Source organism: Gopherus flavomarginatus, chromosome 13 (genome assembly GCF_025201925.1).
Source record: "Gopherus flavomarginatus isolate rGopFla2 chromosome 13, rGopFla2.mat.asm, whole genome shotgun sequence".
NCBI lineage: Eukaryota > Metazoa > Chordata > Testudines > Testudinidae > Gopherus > Gopherus flavomarginatus.
In genome coordinates, this window is record NC_066629.1 from 9,661,995 (window position 1) to 9,679,786 (window position 17,792).

Genomic DNA, 17,792 nt, shown 5'->3' on the forward strand with positions numbered 1-17,792 from the left:
GGTGTCAGGGTCTCCGAGCCAGGGCTCCAGCTTGAGCACCAAGAGCCCAAATCAGATCATCCAGGCCAGCCGAGCCAAAGAGATTTTGTCACAGTATAGATGAACTCTCAGGGTATGTCTACATTGCAATGTAAGCCCAGGGTGAGCAGAAGTCATGTCAGCAGCCCCAACACATAAAAATAAACTATGAGGAAAAGACCCACTCCCAAATAAGCTGGGCAGTATCCTTCCCCCTACGGTTCGTAAGTCCAGCAACCAAAAGTCCTTTAACATGAGCCATCCCCTCTCTGCACCCCACTCACAGCTGTTGTCCTTAGTCAGTGCAAGCCCAGAGGTGCCTCTGTACAGTTCACCTGCCATCCTGGGTGGGAGAGGGGAAAAATAAGAAGGCACCGTACTCACTATGTTGTCTAGGGACTCACTCATCCCTCCACAGCCACTCTGTCCTAAAGTTGATCTGACACCTAAATTTTTGTATTAGGACCCAAACCCCAGTTCACTTGGCTTTGGAACCCATGTCCCCTGCCTAGCAAGTGCTATTGAATTGAGGGTGAGTCCCTCAATTGGGGTCTGCCAAGCACAATTTTGCTGCACTCAATTCACACAACAAGGATAACAATGCTTTATTTCTCCTGCCCCTATAAGATGGAGACTGAGAATCCAACACCAGCCAAAAGTCATCATTTCAGCAAGCAGTCCAACATATTTCCAACATACTGTAAAATCCACATGCAGACTCATATATGAAACCTTGCAAGAAAATCTTCCAGAGGGGGTCTGAAGCACCTGCTGCTGGAGGGAGACATGGGAGCGGGATTGAGGGGCACTGGGAATAGGAGGGAACTGTGGTTGGGACTAAGGGGCACTGGGAATAGGAGGGGGCTGTGGGTTGGGACAGAGGAGAAGGGCGAAGAGGAGCACGCTCTGGTTGGGAGGGAGGAGCAGTGTGCATAGGAGGGACTGAGGGTTGAGATAGAGGGGCACTGGGAAAAGAGGGGACATGAGTTTGGGCTGAAGAGCATCCTCCAGTAGGACAGGGGAAGGCAGCAGGTGATTCTCATTCCTTAGGGGTATTCTGTGTGTTTGTGTGTGTGTGTGTGTGCAGGGAAGGAACATGCTATATGCCCAGAGGTCTTTATTTCTCCAGCCTGCAAGGACATAGGGGAGGTCAGGAAGTTGCCCCTTCAATCCCACACACACAAAGGCCCTTCTAAGGAAAGGGAAAATCCTGAAGAGAAAAAGTAACATCAAAGAAGACTCCAGAAAGACAGACTTTGAAGATCTTGGTGAGTAGTTTATCACCTGACCAGGGACTTGAAGCCTGGATCCTTAGATTAAGAGTGTAGAACTATGGAAAGAATTGACAAGGATTTGTAAGGGATGGCATGTCAGTCTGTTAGCAAGAGTTAGGCCAGCTGTAACCCTAATGACGTGAGACTTGTAGAAGCGGGGATAGTGTGAGGCGAGTAGGAAAAGAGCTATGTGAGAAGTTGTCACGACCTTGCATGGATAATCATATACATAGACTGGCGCTCAGAAGTGAGAAAAATAAGATAGCAGGATAGCCTATGTATAAACAAAATTCAGCTGTTGCTCATTATTGTCTGTATTATTGCTTGCTATTGTCTGTAACAAAGGTATAAATGCTTGCTGTAATTGTTTACGTGGAAGAGACCTGTCCAGGACTGGGGCGACCCAGTGTCCTAGGGCACTCCCTCCCTCTATTGCAATTGCTGGAGTTAGAATAAAGTATTTGATTTTGCTGCACCCAAACAAAAAGCAAGAACTGAGTTTTTCTCCGACAATTTGGGGGCTCGTCCAGGATGGCAATGCCTACTGAGATACAGGCAGCTGCTACGGATCATTCTCCTTCGAACCCCATGGCGCCACAAGAGAGGTATGAGACCTTTTGAAATCTCTATTGGGGTGTCGTCGGAGGACTGTCCGTGGGGCCTTCTGTCTCTGTTGGGCTCACGCCATCTGAACTTATTGACTGTGCAGCAAGATCAGATGCAAAGTAGTATTGGGGAAAGGCCCCAATAAGGTTAGTTTATAGCAGTACTGGGAAACTGCTGGGTTGGCCAACAAGGTAATGCATAGTGAAATGCATTAGGTAATGCACAGTGAAATGCATTAGGTATGCACCGGTGCTGAGGGGTTTTTACTGCCTCAAGAGGGGTTGTTATACCGCCTCATGGTATTAGGTCTGGACATAAGGTACAGATGCATCGTGGTATTTGGAAATAAGGCCTTGGTGTGTGTGTGTACACTAGTGTGAGTGACTGTTACCGGAAGATGCCCAGAGTACCCTGTGAAGCGAAAGCTTGTGACCAGGACTACTCTAACGCAAGCCCGGTAACTTGTGGATCTTTAGAAGATCCGACCCACGGTGGGCTGACTCGGCCTGGCATCGTCTGGTGAGGAAGCTACCTGGGCCTAGGAGCTTGTGAACCCATCTTCCCCTCCCCCTTTCCTTTCCGTGTGGGCTACTGACAGTCTGATCATTTCACTGGATGCAATCAGAGTAAGTGGCGCCGTCTCCCTGAGACTAGCCGACGCTCTTTGCTGAAGGGAGATGTAAGAGGGTCATGGCCATCCTCGTTAGCCTCTCCTGTGTGAGTACCCTGCAGGGAGAGATCGTTAGTTTATGTGCCGCTAGCGCGGACAGGGCATCCCCCCTGTGTGTGTGTGATTGGAAAATGGGTAGGGGACAGTTTAAGCATTCCAGCTCACCCCCTAAGGGTACCCCATCTTATTTCATGTACGTACATTATGGTCCAACAACCTGCAGGTATTTAGAGAATTGGAATCTTTACACGCATGAAAATCCATCCAAACAATGCCCACTAGAAGGTACTTCAATCTAAATAAGATCATACATCTAAGAGGAGCTTTTAATCACCAAAAAGCCTCTGACAGTGTGAGCAATTTGTCTACTGAGGAAAGGAACGGGTTAATTTGAAATTCAGCTTGGCCCAGAGATAAAGAGAAAGTTGCTCTGCGTTCAAGGTCAAGAATCAACAAAGACTATGCTAAGTACAAAGAAAAACTGCTTTTGGCCCCAGCTGGCTGTGAAAAAATATAGACAGAGGCAAACCAAAGGCAATACAAGTTACAGAACTGAGATTACATTTGCAAAGCTTAACTGTCCAATGAGATCCAACAGAGTGCGTTTGTGACCCCAGAGCCAGTGTGGCTTGGTGACACTGAAGAAGCCACAGGCAGCTGACCTGGACTGGAATCTCTGAAAGAAACGCCACAGGAGATTCCGGGGTATAAAAGAACAGCCCTCCCAAGAGCGAAAGCATGTTGGAAATTCTGGACAAGCTGTATACAGGATAATCTCCTGTCCACCTCTCTCCCTTCTCTGAACGTTATACACAGTCCTGGCCAGTCTGGACATGTGTGAGTATGAAAATGGCATAGGGCTTGGGGTATTCATGTTTTTTCTGAGTGATGTGGGAGCGTTCTCAACACTCTCCATTGTTGTTTTATTATTATATTAATGAAGCCTTAAAATTCAGTTATATGGTGTGTTTTCTTTATCTTCCCCCAACGTCCTGCAGTGTCAGCCTGATCACCTGACACAAGGGATAGATTGGTAACATAAATTTGTCACAGTTTGGTGAGCAATTGAGAAGTGGGAAGCCCTGCAGAATTTACACCATCTATTTGTTTTACCCTTGTTATTTTTATGTTTTGATTTGCTTGGTGTTATTGATGTTATATGTTAAGGATTGCATGATTAAAGGAGTGCCCACTCTCAGCTGCAGTAAGTCTGAGAACTGGAGAGGGGTTTAGCATTCCTCTGTCCACTCTGGTTGACCGGGAAGGGTGGCAGGTGGATCTACCCCAGTTGTAGCAGGACTGGGCAATACAGAAGTTGGAGAAAAGGGAAGAGATGTGTACTTGATAACTAGAATTGAGCAATTAAGAGCATAGATCATGAACCAGGCAGCAACTCAAACCTACACCCAGGGCAAGTTGCAGGCCTTGAGACAGGACTTCCAGGTAGAAAAGGAAGCCCTGGCTAAGCAAGTACCGGTCCTTCAGGGACTTGTCAAAATGTAACCATTTGTGCTCAGCATACACCATAACATCAGTGTGTTTGCTACAAGAGGAAATTGAATAGTTAAACGCCAATGGGCCATGCGTTTCTGCCCAGGTGGCAAGCCTCACGAAAGAGGACTCAGATAGTCTTATGGGTAAGAATGTTTAAGGGAAGAGACCAGGAGGGGTGGGGCTAGTTGAGAAGCCCACCCTCCTAGCTAAACTGGTAGTGGAACAAGTTGGTGCCCATGGAAGGGATGGTTCAGCAAGGAAAGCAGGATCGGGCCCAAGAATGCAGGCAACAGACAGAAAGATTGCAAAACAGGTTGGAGAATTTTGAGGGTGTAGTGGAAGAAAGGAGTAAGTAAGTGTAAGCATAGGGATTTCAAATACCCAGGACAATACTTGAAATGATGATTTGAGTTGATAAAAGTGGCTGTTGGGAGACAAGCAAGTGATTTAAGGGAGAGTGAGAAGTTAACTCTGTAGTTGCTGGAGGGAACAGCAGTTGAACTTTGTAAAATGCTAAAGAGGAAAGTTCTTGGTGTTTTTGAAATGTTTGTAAATAAATTCAGGCAAAGAAATTATTAGATTGCAATCATTTTGCTATGAACAATTTAGCTGAATTAGCTAAAGAAATATATACAGTGCTATGTAATTGAAATTTTATTAGGCTCTAAGGGGCACTATAAGTAGTGATGTTTTCTTTCAGTGTTTGAAAGCAGGAGCTAAAAGTAAAAAGCCATCAAAATTCTGGTAAAGTTAATTATGTCCCTTTTAAGGTAAGAATCTTTAAGTTGTGGATAGCTTTGGATCCAGAAGCAAGCTAGAAAGCATCTGTATTAATGCAAATTATCTAACTGATAAGGTGGAAGCCACTGAAACCTGGCTGCCTATGAAACAAATACAAGGAAATATGGGGTAATTCCTTTGTTTTGCCTGAAATCAACAAGGGTATTTGTATATTTTAAGTGGTGATTGACTGCCCAGAAGGGGTAGACCTCTGTTCTTTTTGTCTTTCAGATAATCAGAGAAAACTGATGCCAGCTGAACAGCATTCAATGTATCATGCATTTACTGGCACAACAGGAATTATGTTTTGTGCTCTATGTCCTGTCTTGTGGTGTTTGTCTCATGGCCAAAATTGTTGTGTTTAATAGTTTCATAGAATAGTCTAGTTAAAATCAAATAGAAGGGTTAAATGCAGATACTTGTTTTATTTAACTTTGGAATACAAGGTGTTTGGATAAATCAGGAGAATGTGATATACTAAAGTCTAATACATTTCGTTAAGTAAGAAAAAGAAACTTCATTGGCCAGATTGTTTGGGGAAAAAAAAGAAAAAGGAAAAAAAAAGGAAAAATATTTTTAAAGTTCAGGATATCCCATATAAGTGAACAATTGAGTGGAGAACAAATGGATCAGTGGAAATAAAGATCCATAATATTACTGCAAATGAACTCCAAAAATTTATAATTGGAATTGATGGGTTCCATAGTGAAGTAGATATGATGGCTATACCTGGAATTTGTACTGTGTTACATGAAAGAAGCCCTTATTGTTATTTGGTTACCCAATTAGTAAATAATCAAATGAATACTCAAAGAGTTTGTTCTGCCACTGGAAATTTTACTTATATTGAAACCATTCCAGTGACGAATAATGTAACCTGTACCTTATTGCAATACACCTCCTCCTATGCTATTAATGTCAATGCCTCTTGAAAGTACCTGAGATTAGTTAAAGGTATATAACCAACAGATGTGATATAGTACTACACCAAACAGATATGTATTAGGATATCAATGAATTGTGATTAATACAATACTAGGGGCTACAATTAGTTTAGCACAACAGAGGGCCTGGGTTATTTCCTCTGGAAGAAGAGGGACTTGACTGGATCCCTGTGGGATGGGGCCAATAGCGCAGCAGCCATTTGGAATATTTTTAAAAGCCAAGAACATGATGAGAAATCAGGCCAACTAGAAAATGCCACTAGCCTTATTTCTGGAGCTCAGCTAACCCAAGTACAGGCTAGAGTTGGTGAGTTACATGTTATTTCCACCCTTAGTGCTGTGACCCAGAAGTTACTAACAAAGATGGTATTGAAAATCACTGAGGCTGGGAAGGCATTGCAGTGGGATTTAGCACATTTGGAAATTCAGGATTTCCTGAATGACCAGCTGATGGCTATTCAGAGTGATCTTGAGCATCAGACTTGGCCCACTGCCCTTACAGACACATCAGGAGTACCATCTGATCTGTGGTCATGCAGACATATCTGGACACTTTCTGAATGGAAGTGTGGACATTCACAGTGCTCCTTCCAAGCATTTGAACTGGATGGGGAGGTTTGGCTCCCACATACCAAATCTTGACGGGTCCATGGGAAGGATGCATATGGGACTGGATTATCCACCGAGACATCTGGGAAATTAGACCACCTGGTATACCTAACTGATTTATAGTCAGTACCTCTAAAAAAACACCTGATATTTTGTATAGGAATAGGGAGTCAATGGACATTTGGCTCTTAGAACCCCTGCAGCTTCAGTGTATCCATAAACTGAAGCCAAGGGAAGTTGTCACTGTTTATGATAACATTTGCTGGGAGGGTAGAGGACAAGGAACTATCGTGACAAGACAATTATTTTTCAAGCTAATGATAGCTGTATGTATATTAAAACCACCACATTGCAAGGGCAAATTCACATGCCTCAGAATATATATCAAGCTGAAAAGAATGCCTTTCATACAGCTTATAGAGTGTCTACTTTATGTACTAAGTATGATGTATTATGCTTTGTAACCAAAACTGTACAACAACCTCATCATATTATTGCTATGGAGATATTATTGCTTGCATTGTTGTTAGTTAGTTTAAAATTATGTCATTGCTGTTGTAAAAGTCATAATAATAGTAATACCTTTCATGTCCATGCTAATCATGAATTGTCATTATATCCAGTGAAAACCCCTAAGGTTGAAATATCTGATATAGAATCAGAAATCCATGGCTCAATGCAAATAGAGATCTGAGAATATCTGTTGTACTAGAAGTACAAAAGGGGGGAGTGTGGAAGTATGGAAAGAATTGACAAGGATTTGTAAGGGATGGCATGTCAGTCTGTTAGCAAGAGTTAGGCCAGCTGTAACCCTAATGACGTGAGACTTGTAGAAGCGGGGATAGTGTGAGGCAAGTAGAAAAGAACTATGTGAGAATTTATCACGACCTTGCATGGATAATCATATACATAAACTGGCGCCCAGAAGAGAGAAAAATAAGATAGCAGGATAGCCTATGTATAAACAAAATGCAACTGTTGCTCATTATTGTCTGTATTATTGCTTGCTATTGTCTGTAACAAAGGTATAAATGCTTACTGTAATTGTTTACGTGGAAGAGACCTGTCCGGGACTGGGGCGACCCAGTGTCCTAGGGCACTCCCTCCCTCTATTGCAATTGCTGGAGTTAGAATAAAGTATTTGATTTTGCTGCACCGAAACAAAAAGCGAGAACTGAGTTTTTCTCCGACAAGAGTCTGATGTTCAGCCCACTGAGCAAGAGATGCTTAAAAAACAAAAAAAGAGCAAGTTGGTGCAGAGGAGAAACTAGTCAAGAAAAAGAGAGCATGAAACATATGGGAAACCTTCTGTTCTCTCTCTCTTCCCAAGCCTGGCCTGGCCTGATGTCAAGGTTTTTTCCCCCCACTTTGAACTTTAGCGTTCAAAAAGTGGAGACCTGCATGATCACTTTTAAGCTTAATTACCGGCTTAAATTTGATACGCTGCCACCAGCCAAAATATAGTGTTTGGCACACTTTCTGTTCCCCCAAAACCTTCCCTGGGGAACCCAAGACCCAAACCCCTTGGGTCTTAAAACAAGGAGAAATAAACCATTCCCCCTCCTTCCCCTGCCCAGACTTTCCCCTCCCTGGGTTGCCTTGGGAAGCTTCACTGATCCAAACTCCTTGGATCTTAAAACAAAGAGGAATTAACCTTCCCCCCCTTCCTTGCCCCCCACCAATCCCTGGTGAGTTCAGACCCAATCCCCTTGGGTCTTAAAACAAGGGAAAAAGTCAATCAGGTTCTTAAAAAAGAATGTTTTTAATTAAGAAAATTTTTACTTTTTTCTATCTCTGTAAAATCAAGCTGGAAAATGTTTTACAGGGTATTCAGATTCATATAGCCTAGAGGGACTCCCCCCACTCCCCTTAGCCTGAGATTCAAAGTTACAGCAAACAGAGGTAAAAATCCTTCCAGTAAAAGGAAAAAAAACATTCACAAATTGAAAGAAAACAAACATAAGACTAATCCACCTTGCCTGGCTATACTTACAATTTTGAAACATGAAACACTGATCCAGATACATTTGGGGAATCTGGTTGTACGTCTGGTCCCTCTTTTTCCCAAGAGCGAACAACCCCCAAAACAAAAAGCACAAAGTCTTCCCTCCACCGAGATTTGAAAGCATCTTGTCCCCCAATTGGTCCACTGGTCAGGTGTCAGCCAGGTTTACTGAGCTTCTTATCCCTTTACAGATAAAAGAGACATTAACCCTTAACTATCTGTTTATGACACCTGGTATTAGTGCTGGTTAAAAAGAAGAGAAAATATCGGCATCTACCAGCCTTTCATAGCTGTACAAGACTCAGGCACAATACAGAGGTGCCCATCTGCAAGTGCCGAATGGTTGGATTGGCTAATGCAACCAGTAGACGTCCAGGGTACATTGGGATATACAGCCAAGTGTTCATCACCATCATCATTTCAAAGGGATAATGATAATGATGGGAAGGTTCACAATTGACTCAATAGTTGCTTACAAACGTGCACATTTGGCAGTTATATTGGCTCAGGCTGGCCACCCCGGCCTAGATGTAGAAGTTACAACACTGAAACTTGAAAGAAGGGCCAATTTCCCCATCATTTCACACCTTTACATCCAAACATGATGACTTTCTGAATGAACCCTCCTCGCTCAACCAGAAGATCTTGGGGTGTGTGTAGGCATCACTGGGTAAAATTCTCTGCACTCTGTTATGACTCAGGTCAGAGCAGAGCTACCTAGTGATCTAGTCTGACTGTAAAATCTATATATCAACCCCAAATATGGTGTGAAATTAATCCTCAGGAATGGCTGTTCCCCACCCAGACCCCAGCAAAGGTCTCTCCAAGGAAGGGGGTTGTTGAGGAAGGAAAGAAGAACGATGTCCTTCTCTCCCTGGAGGAACTGGGCTCTGCGCTTTGGACAGAAAGGAGGGGAAGGAAATGGCCACATGATGGCAGCAGAACTTAAGAAATGAAATACAACAGGCTTCTGTGCACATTGATTCTGCACATGAACGAACCTGACTCCCATATCATGAAAAGCCAAAAAGCTGTTTCTTTCTATGAAGGGGAGAAAAGAGTTCCAATCATTCCTGCCTATTTACTTTTGAATTATTTTACATTATAAATAAAATTGTAACAAAATTAGTCTGAACTTGAGCTGCCTGTTATGAAAAGCCTGTTCCCCAATTCAGTTCCAACTGCCCTGCAAGAAACACCCCCAGGTCCCTGCTCACACCAGGAAGAGGAAATAGAGAAACTCCCACTGGGCACTGCCCTTGGCTCCAGGCTGCTGTCCCAGGGTGTCGGTGGGGACTGATTGTTTGCTGCTGAGGAGGGAGCCAGCAAAGGCCTCGGGTGCTCTGCTCCTAGCATCTGCCTAGCCCAGGCTGTCCTCTGACTCAGCTGCTGCTCCCGGCTTGCTCTAGAGTCAAACATGCAGGGCTCCCAGGGGAACAGAGGCTGGGACAGGGCAGCAGCCTGGGTTGGATTGGAAAGATGCTGGGAGTTCTCGTTCCCTGAGAACTGGCCTGGCTCCCTTCTCAACAGCAAACAAACCAATTCCAAATCTCCTCCCCAGAAAAATCAGCCTGAAGCCAAGGGCAGCAGGGGATGATTGCCTTTAATTCCCACCAAGGCAGGAGATAACCCAGGGCCTTTCTAGCAGAGCTTATGGAGCTGACATGGGGAAACCAGCCTTTAATAATAGGCAGCTCAAGTTGAAACTATTTGTTTTTAATTATTTCTATAACATTAAATAACCCTTCAATTGTAGTGTCACCATCCATAAAATTGCTTCAGCCTTACAGGTTCCCAAGGGCAAAACTAAACATCTCTTCAAATCCAAGGAAGTAGATCAGTCAATCTTCAGAGCCATCCCACATAAAAGAACCATGTTGTGGTACATACTGGCCTCATCATGTGGCCATCACCTTTCCCTTTTCTCTGTTAAAAGTTTCAGTATTTTGCACAGAAACTTTCTTCCCTCAGGAGAGACCTGGGAACCAGGGCTGCCAGCCAGGCAAACACCTTTAAGAGGAAGCGTAATCTGTCAAAAAATGATCTCCCTCCTTCAGTTCAGTGACACCTTGAAATGTTAATTATCAGGGCAGAGCCGGAGGATTGAAAGCGGGTACATCAAGCCTCTGTGTAGCTAGCAGGAATGAACACAAACACTCCCTTGTATCTGAAGACATGTTTAGTTTTACCCTTGGTAAACTACAAGGCTAAAGGGAAAGGTGATGGTGGTGTCAGATATAAAGAGTGAAACATGAAACAATCATCATAGTTATGCCCATAGCAACTGTAAATATTTCTAAATTCTTCTTAGTACCATCAGTGTATTATTTTCTCTGTCATCTAGACATTGACTAGACCTTGACCAAGAAATTTGGACCCTGATAAAATAATCAACTACCTCTCGTTAAGGTAATGGACTTGACCTCCACTCGGGTGTCTCCACACAAGTTCAAGTACTAACAACAGTGGCACCTTACAGCCATAGCTTTTAATCAGGGCAATACATTGATACAAATTCCTATTAAATCATTTCTCAGCCAGAGTCCATTGCCCATATTCCTTAGGGCATTGGGCCACCATGTGGATGTTTCATTTCCCACCTCAATTTCACAGAGACACAATTTCCTTTGCACAGATCCAATAACAGTAAAACCTCCCTGTGTCTCTTGTCTGAGCCAGGGCATTTGATGCCAATGAACCCTTCTCTCCTGCAATGGCAATGGTCAGACGGAGGGGACGTGGCCACCTTCACCACTGACAGTGAGCTATTGGCTCGGCTCTTTTTTCTGCTGCTGGTGTTAGTCCATGGAACATCAGGGATGAAATGCAAGGCTGAGCTCACACACCAATTCCCTGAAACATTTCAGTGCCCCGGAGAAATCCTGCCCCCGACTATGGGAATGATATGGTAGAGATTCGAATAGGAAAGGGACTGTCTGAATTGTCAGTGTGGGGAATGAACAACAATCTATAGCGATGTCATTAGCCACAAACACACTAATCATGCTCCAGCTGGAAGGGAAATGGGCAGGAACTCTTGCTGTTCACCATGGACACAATTACACTAATGCACAGCCGTGAGTGTGCTGAGGGAGTTGGTCTGAGCCATTTGAAGTGACAATTCTGTGAGAACAGAATCATTGTGTAGCGCAGTAGCTGTACATCAAGTAGTTGTGGTTGAGTGATTAAGGCAATGGACTAGAAATCTATTGGGGTTTCCCCATGCAGGTTCAAATCCTGCCAACTATGGAAGCATTAGTGTGTTGTCATTGCTGCTGTCTTAGTGCCTGAGCATCCATGGAGCCAGATCTGGTCTCCCTCTGAGGCTGTCTGTGCTTAAAATACTGCTGTAAGCCTGTGGAGTAGACAGCTGCTCCAGTGAGGGGAGGGGTTTTCCATCCCTCTAATAGCTGCATTGGCAAAACAATCTTTCCTTTCATTTAGCACTATCTAACCATGGCTTAGGTCAGCTTAATTATACTGGTCCTGGGGGGTTTCACAGCCTGAAAGACGTACTTGTTAGAGGGTTTATCCCATCACCCTCCCATTCCCTGGTCCTTCTCACGTGACCAGAGAGCAGCAATGCACGAAGTTCAAAGGTGCAAACAATTCAATGTTTATTGGGGTAAACTTCCAGCAAGCAATGATTCCTGTTTCCTTCCTCAGTATCCCCCTTCCCAGCTCTGACACCACAGAGGCTTGCCTGTGTCCCTGTTCCCCTTCCCTGTTCCTATTCCCCCCCCTTAAGAAAACATAATTCCAATTCCCCTACCCCAATTCCCATTCGCATTCTCCCCCTTACTTCCTGATTGACTGCAGACTATATAGTAAAACTTGAGTTCTACTTAGCTCTATCTTAACCAATCATTTTACTGACCAATCCTAACATATTGTAACATGATTATCTAACCAATTATACCCCACCACCTTAAAGGTTTACACAAAACAAATTAATTATACAGCAGACAGAAACAGTTACAGAACCAGACAGAGATTATACAAACAAGCAATAGGAAAGTGGGGACTACAGTGACAGAACAACAAAAAAATGAGGATTTCACACCCCAGCTGTTGGTAAGTGAGTTGTTCCCAGACAGGATGCTATCATAGTAGAGGTTGTGGGTGCTGGTTGCTTAACTGTCTGGAGCACAGGACAGGATTTTGAGGTTCACCATTACTCTCTCAGAATGCCAGCACCCATCTTTTGTTCACTTAAAAAGCGAACAGGGAGATTCCAACACCGCAGAACTCATGGAGCTTCAGGAAAAGTGTAACTTTAGGTCCGGGTGAGTGTGTCTAAAAATCAGCTGTGCTGTAGAAGGTCTCTAGGAGTTGAAAGAGATGTGCCATCTTGACCTCCCTAAAGAGTTCATCAACTATTAATGAAAACTAGGGTTGATAAGTCACTTTCTTTGTAGTATCAGGATGGTGAACTGGTCTAAAGTGCTAGTTATAAGTTTCTTTTTTTCCAGTCCCTTGGGTGTTCTGGTCTCTGCATGGAGACGTGGTTTCAAATCCCACTGCTGACATGACCATTTAATTCTATCTGCAGAAAATGGCCTCACTTTAAGCTCCTTTGCAACAATAGAACCCCATTTGCTTAGCTTTTCTCTTCCAGTAGTTTTGAGAGAAGTTCCAAACCAGGGGGAAACAGGGTCTGTTCTCTTGACCCATCAGTTTTTTTCTTCCTTCATTCCAAGCCATTTCCTCAGATACATCCATATTTCCCACACTTTTATGAAACTTTAGAGTCTTCATTTAATTGCCACACAACTGTACTTCTGAAGTAAAGTGAAACACAATATTTTTTGGATATTCTTGCAGAAGAGTTTTGTTTTCTGACCTGGAATTGAACAGGGGCTACCTGAGGGGGACAATGCTACTCCCTTTTCTTTGCTCATCCAAAAAACATAAGTTTGTGGTGCCCTTTATTTCCTTGTTCTTCAAATGCCTGCCAGGGATGGCCTAGGGATACTTGGTCCTGACTCTCAGGGTCCCTCCCTGACCTACCTTTCTATATGATTCTGTTGTGTGGGTTTGTGTTGTGTCATTGTTCCATGCTGAGCTGTTTTGCACAGTGTCACTTTGTACTCTGATGCATTGTTTCGTGTTGTATGGTTTTTGCACTGGCTTTTGTTGCACTGGTTTGAGCTGAGCTCTTTTGCAGTGCGTTATTTTGCCCCCTGGAGCGTTCATTTTCATGGTGCTGAATTGTTGGGCTTTGCATTCCTATGTGTTGTCACTTTGTGCTGTGGAATGTCAGTTCATGCTGAATTGTTAGATGTTAGATTGGGGTGTTTCCACTTTTGTTGTTGTTTATATTATATTGCGATGGCATCAAATTATAGAGCTGTATGGCTGCAAGGGCCCTGGAGAGGTCATGAAAGGGCCCTTACTGCTGAAGCAGAGCCAAGCAGAGATGATGCATTGGGGGCATGTGGGATCAAGTGCCCACAGCAGTCGTCCCAGGCAGGGAGCAGAAGGAGGGAACCAGAGCCAGAGCAGGTTGTCTATGGGACCAAGTATATGCAGAGTATCCTTGATAGAGGTTTGTTCAACTTGTTCTTAAAAATGTCCGAGGACAGAGGCTCCACAGACACCCTTGTGAGCCTATTCCAGAGCTTAACTACCCTCAGAGTTAGAAAGCTGTTCCCAATATCTAATGTGAATCTCCCTGGCTGCAGATTAAGTCCACTACTTCTTGTCCTACCATCAGTGGACATGGAGACCAAATAATCATTGTCCTATTTATAAAGACCAAACTTTTCCCTCTGCAATCATCCGTTAAATGGTTATTATCCCCTCTTCTTGCCTGGGGTACAATGGAAGAGGAGAAAATACACTCTTAACATAGGATGCAAATGTCAGTTTGTTCTCTCTTCATGTTTTAGTGAAGCTCAGAGAGAAGAAGAACCATGACCTGCCAAAGAGCATAGAGAGTTTGTTTCAGCTGGATCTGTGACTATTAGCAGAAGAGTGACACCTAAGGGCTGTCGCTACCACTCACCATGGGGCTTGAATTTATGATGGTGGGATTAAGAGCATCATGCTCTACCAACAGAGCTAGCTAGATTTAAAGTCAGTCAACTGACCAGTCACCGTGTAAAGGTGCCGTATAAGAACATAAGAACGGCCGCACCAGGTCAGACCAAAGGTCCATCTAGCCCAGTATCTGTCTACCGACAGTGGCCAATGCCAGGTGCCCCAGAGGGAGTGAAGCTAACAGGCAGTGATCAAGTGATCTCTCTCCTGCCATCCATCTCCATCCTCCAATGAACAGAGGCTAGAGATCCCATTCTTTACCCTTCACGGCTAATAGCCATTTATGGACCTAGCCATCATGAATGTATCCAGTTCCCTTTTAAACATTGTTATAGTCCCAGCCTTCACAACCTCCTCAGGTAAGGAGTTCCACAAGTTGACTGTGCGCTGTGTGAAGAAGAACTTCCTTTTATTTGTTTTAAACCTGCTACCTATTAATTTCATTTGGTGACCCCTAGTTCTTGTATTATGGAAATAAGTAAATAACTTTTCCTTATCCACTTTCTCAACATCTCTCTTGACTTTATATACCTCTATCATATCCCCCCTTAGTCTCCTCTTTTCCAAGCTGAAGAGGCCTAGCCTCTTTAGTCTCTCCTCATATGGGACCCTCTCCAAACACCTAATCATTTGAGTTGCCCTTTTCTGAACCTTTTCCAGTGCTAGAATATCTTTTTTGAGGTGAGGAGACCACATCTGTACACAGTATTCGAGATGTGGGCGTACCATGGATTTATATAAGGGCAATAACATATTCTCAGTCTTATTTTCTATCCCCTTTTTAATGATTCCTAACATCCTGTTTGCTTTTTTGACTACCTCTGCGCACTGCGTGGACATCTTCAGAGAACTATCCACAATGACGCCAAGATCTTTTTCTTGACTCGTTGTAGCTAAATTAGCCCCCATCATATTGTATGTGTAGTTGGGGTTACTTTTTCCAATGTGCATTACTTCACATTTATCCACATTAAATTTAATTTGCCATTTTGTTGCCCAATCACTTAGTTTTGTGAGATCTTTTTGAAGTTCTTCACAATCTGCTTTGGTCTTAACTATCTTGAGTAGTTTAGTATCATTTGCGAACTTTTCCACCTCACTGTTTACCCCTTTCTCCAGATCATTTATGAATAAATTGAATAGGATTGGTCCTAGGACTGACCCTTGGGGAACACCACTAGTTACCCCTCTCCACTCTGAGAATTTACCATTAATTCCTACCCTTTGTTCCCTATCTTTTAACCAGTTCTCAATCCCTCAATCCCTGAGGGTATTTATTTGTGAGCTGAGGTTCTCTGTCTGACATTTGACTTCTTTCTGGTTTGTTATGTCTCCAGCGAGCAAACCGGAGCTGTCACAAGGCTGGTTAGATGCTGCTTTCTAGACCAGAAAGCTGGGGTTGATTTAGCATGCTGCCGCCATCAGCTGGTCAGAGAAACCACAGGGGGAGGGTGGAATTTAGGATTCTCCCACCAAGGGGAGGTGCTGTTGGACTCATTTAGTGGGGGAGAGTCTGAGTCTGAGTTCCCCACATGAGACATACACATTTTCACAGGGAATCAGGTCCCCTGGAGAAAAACTCATAAAAAGCCGAGACCCAGGAGTGTCAGAGAAGGAATCACTGTTTGCCTTAAGAGGTGGGTGAGGGAAACCTGCAGGTCCTTAGATCCCTCCAGCGCCTGATAGAATCATTTGTGGGGAAAGTCTGGGGAAGCCCAGGAGGACAAGGAGAGGGAAAAAGGCCTTGCAGCTGTTGTGCAATCACCATGCTCTCAGCAGAAGGGTCCAGGGGGCTCAGAACTCACAAGATGGCAAAGCTCAGAGCCCTGTTCCATGGAGTCAGGATGTGATCAGCTCACAGCGAGGGGGAGCAACACCCCTTCCTTGGTCTCTATGCCAGAGCGCCTATCAGCTCAGTGTCCTTCCTGCAAGAGTCAGCTCCTCAGAGGGTTGCGATGAGGTAAATGAAGGCAGAGGAGGATTGTTCCTCCTGGGCTTTTTTTGTGTGGATCTGTGATCCTGCTGGAGGAAGCAAGATTAGAGTTTGTTTCAGTGGCTTGTGTTGGGCTGAGGTTGTGACCCTGAGTACAGGGGTTCCTGCACTCTCTATTCTTAACCCCTTAGGGAGTGAACAATGGAGCACTGTCAGAAAGTGGATAGAAAGTAGCCTAAGAAAGTATAGTAAAAGAGAGAAGAAAAACAACTTCATCAGCTCCATGATGGTTTAGTGGTTAGGATTTGGTGCTTTTACTGCCATGGCCTGGGTTCAATTCCCAGTCAGGGAAAAGTGATTTTAAACCAAAAAAGCTTCAGTTATTCTTCACTTGCAATGTAAACAGATCCATGGTCTTTTCCTGATTCCCTCATCATCCCAGTGTCTCCATGGCAGGGCTGGCTCCAGGCACTAGCGCAACAAGCAGGTTCCTGGGGCGGCCAATGGAATGGGGAGGCTTCTGCGGCAATTGGGCCCTCTCAGTCCCTCTTGGAGGGAAGGACTTGCCGTCAAAAGCAGCAGAGGTAGAGCTGCTGTTGATTGCAACTTTTTTATATTTTTTTTTTCCGCTTGGGGTGGAAAAACACTGGAACTGACCCTGCTCTATGGATGACAATTTGTTAAATCCTAGATAAGGGGAGTCCTTAGGGCTTAATCCTGAGGATATTGTCCCATCATGGGGCCATTTCCCTCCTCTCTTTCATACAGAAGCATAATTTTCCTTGCACAGCCACAGGAACAGCAAGATCTTTCTCCGTCCCTTGTGCAAAGCAAGGGGCTAAATTCCATGGAAACAATGGAGAAGCAGGGGGCCCTGGGCACATCCAGCCAGGCAGTGAGATGTTCCCTCCCCTCTTTCTTTATGCCCCTGTTGCTTTTTCATAGATTGTCTGGGATGAGGGAAAAGCTGAGTTCACGCCAGGTGGAGGATAAAAAGAACCCTGAAAGTCTCAGGCCCCAATGCCTGCTACCAGGATCACTGAGGTGCTGGGGATTTGAGTAGGAAAGGGACTGTGTGAATTGTCAAGGTGAGGAATGGATAACAATCTACAACTAGATCCACCTCATTAACCACTGACACAGGCTAATCCTGCTGCAGATAGAAGGGAAACTGGGAGTGATTCTTTGCTGTTCAGCCATGGAAACAGTGATCCAATTGCACCGCAGTGAATGATCTGGGGAAAGCTAGACTTCACAGGCAGGTGGAAACACCTAGAACTCCCCACCCCACTTCTGCCGGCAGGGTGAGGTGTTGAGCTGCTCACAGCATCCCCCACTGCCCCCCCCACCCAATGCAGGGGCGGGGGCTGAGTGTATCTCTGCCCCCTGAGTCCAGGGCACAAACTCTCTCTGTCCC

At 44.3% G+C, this 17,792-nt stretch overlaps 1 protein-coding gene and 1 non-coding gene across 4 annotated transcripts in view; one reads left to right on the plus strand and one right to left on the minus strand.

The window, feature by feature from the left end:
* The window catches only part of LOC127033608 (zinc finger protein 420-like), a 512,279-nt gene that overhangs the window by 77,462 nt on the left and 417,025 nt on the right, over positions 1–17,792 (minus strand). The window lies entirely within an intron of this gene.
* Positions 16,656–16,727, plus strand: TRNAK-UUU (transfer RNA lysine (anticodon UUU)). The gene has a single exon. It is a non-coding gene; the product is annotated as a tRNA-Lys (tRNA).